The sequence below is a fragment of the Mus pahari genome, chromosome 14 (genome assembly GCF_900095145.1).
Source record: "Mus pahari chromosome 14, PAHARI_EIJ_v1.1, whole genome shotgun sequence".
Classification (NCBI taxonomy): domain Eukaryota; kingdom Metazoa; phylum Chordata; class Mammalia; order Rodentia; family Muridae; genus Mus; species Mus pahari.
In genome coordinates, this window is record NC_034603.1 from 26,927,762 (window position 1) to 26,930,624 (window position 2,863).

Here is a 2,863-nt window from a genome sequence, read left to right on the forward strand (position 1 = left end):
AAAGATGTTTGCTTCGCAGCCTTATTTATAATAGTCAGAAGCTGGAAAGAACAGAAGTGGATGCTCACAGTCAACTACTGGATGGAACACAGGGCCCCCAATGGAGAAGCTAGAGAAAGTACCCAAGGAGCTGAAGGGGTCTGCAACCCTATAGGTGGAACAACAATATGAACTAACCAGTACTCCCAGAGCTCGTGTCTCTAGCTGCGTATGTAGCAGAAGATGGCGTATTCAGCCATCATTGGGAAGAGAGTCTCCCTTGGTCTTGCAAACTTTACATGCCCCATAGAGGGGAACTCCAGGGCCAAGAAGTGGGAGTGAGTGGGCAGGGGAGCAGGGCGGGGGGGGGGGTTATAGGGGACATTCAGGATAGCATTTGAAATGTAAATGAAGAAAATATCTAATAAAATAATTTTTTTAAAAAAGTTCTAGTGCTAGGCCTAATCATTGACAATATTTTCTCTGGCTTGAAGCCTGAGATGGAGCTTAGCTAGTAACTCCTTCATGGTGAACTCTTATTTTCCTGCCATCTGTCCTTCAGTAGTCCAGAGCTGAATGTCCAAAAGAGACTGAGAAAGCACAAGACCATAGAGAAATAAGGGTCTCCCCTGCTGGGGGGGGGGGGGGTTAAAGGTGCAAGAGGTTTATGGGATATAGGCCCTTGGTAGGCTCGCTACCTTTGATAGACTTTTTTCTTTTCTCACGGGGCCAGCTTATCTCACAGCACATGGCCTTTCTCCCCACTGCTCCACCCTTATCCTCTAGACTGCTGTTAGACCTACAGCTTGCCTATTCTAGGGTTTTTCTTTCGCCTCCTAAATTGTCTCCCAGTTTCCATTTAAGCACATTCTTTTATTAATGAGATTAAGAAACCCAAGAATGGACTGTGATTTCCTGAGTATCATAATGGCTCCTCCTGAACTCCCCAGGATGTCTGGTACCATTTGTTGCCCTACCTTTTAATTCCTTCCTAGGTGGACAAAAGAACTTCTTTCCTGCATCCCCAGATGACATCAGTACTTTCTGCTGTGAAAGTAGAAATGACCCATGACCACAGGGTCCTGAAGACCCCGGGGGAGTCTTTGCTATGTACGAAGGCAGCAGGGCTTGTGAGCTGAGAAGGGCCCGCTCCGGAGGTCCTCTAAACGGATGGTGGCAAGGACCAGGGACAACATCTGAGGACCCTAAGCTCAGCCCAGAGACAGGAGACTTTCCCCAGTGAAGAGGCTGTTCTTCGAAGCTACACCAAGCCACTCCCCTTCCTTCTGTCCACCGACCCATCTTGCACAGCAAGGTTCCCACGGCAGGAGTAGCTACAGTCCTGGGGCTATCAGCACAGTGTAAGGGGAAAACTCAGGACACAACCCTGTAGTTGCTACAAACGTGCTGAAAGCCAGTGCAGTTGACCTTGTGCCTGCTGAGGTGAAGCTCTTTGGTGTGACTCAGGAGCCTGGGGACTTCATAGGCCCCTGCATAAGGGCTTAGGAGCAATCCTGCTGCAAGTGGAAACGGGAAGAGCCAACGGGATCTTTGAGCAAATAAACTCCCAGGAAGGAAGGAAAAAACAAACAAACAAACAAACAAACAAACAAAAACAAAAACCCTCTAAAGACACACAGATGTAGTGACACACAAACTCCTGCAGAGGGCGCCAAGAGCTAGAAACTCCACTAAGCGATATTTAACCTTCTATTTGCTGTTAAATTTTATTAATTACATTCCGAGAGGGTGGCGTGTACCACTTTTCACCTCAACTCCTCTTTTCCCTTTTTCTTTTTCTTTTTGTTGAAGCTAAATTCACACAGCAGGAAACAAACCACGTTGGCACTTAAGACATTCACAATGTTTTTCAACTAGCACCTATATCTAACCTGAAAATAAACTCAGTGCCTTAAAAATAACGCCTCAAAACCACTATGCAACACAACCGCTCCACACCCATTTCCATCCCCTCCCTGACCACGCATCTTAGCTGAATCCCTAACAAGCCTCCGGCTGTTTGTGCTCTTCGACTTAAGCTTTACCGCTGAGGCTCGTGGATGGGTACCTCTTTGGCTCCCACCTGGAGCCTCTGGACCATGCACCACCTTGGTTAGAGTAATGCACTCAGGCCTGGGCCAATAATAAAAGAGGGCACACTCTGATTCAGTCTCCCGTAGGTCTGGGGGAAGCAGCCCAGACGGCAGAACCCTTAAAGTTCCGGTATTTGAGAGGTAGAAGTTGGAGGATCGGGAAAACCCATTTGAAAATAGCTTTAAATAAATGATAAAATGAATTCACTTTTAACCAGTATATTAAGATTATGCAGACTCATGAGGTACCCCTGACGTGATAATGTACAGGTGTGTAATATCTAAATCAGGCGGAACACCTATCTCTTATAACATTTGTCCTGTCTCTTTTTAAAGGGAAATTTTATTTATTATAAATTACATGAATGTGTGGTTGAGTGACAGTACACACAGAGGCCAGAGGTGTTGGAGCCCCTGGAGCTGGAGTTACAGGTGGTTGTGAGCTGCCCACCATGTGTTCTAGGAACCGTACATGCATCCTTTAGAACAGCAGGTACTCTGAGCCACTGGCCAATCTCTCCAGCCCTGTCCTACAGCTCCTGGCCAATCTGTACAGGCCCTCTGTGATCAGTACAGACCCCCTGTGATCAGTACAGACCCTCTGTGATCAGTACAGACACCCTGTGATCAGTACAGACCCTCTGTGATCAGTACAGACCCTCTGTGATCAGTACAGAACCCCTGTGATCAGTACAGACCCTCTGTGATCAGTACAGACCCTCTGCGATCAGTACAGATCCTCTGTGGTCTGGACAGACCCTCTGTGATCAGTACAGACCCTCTGTGATCAG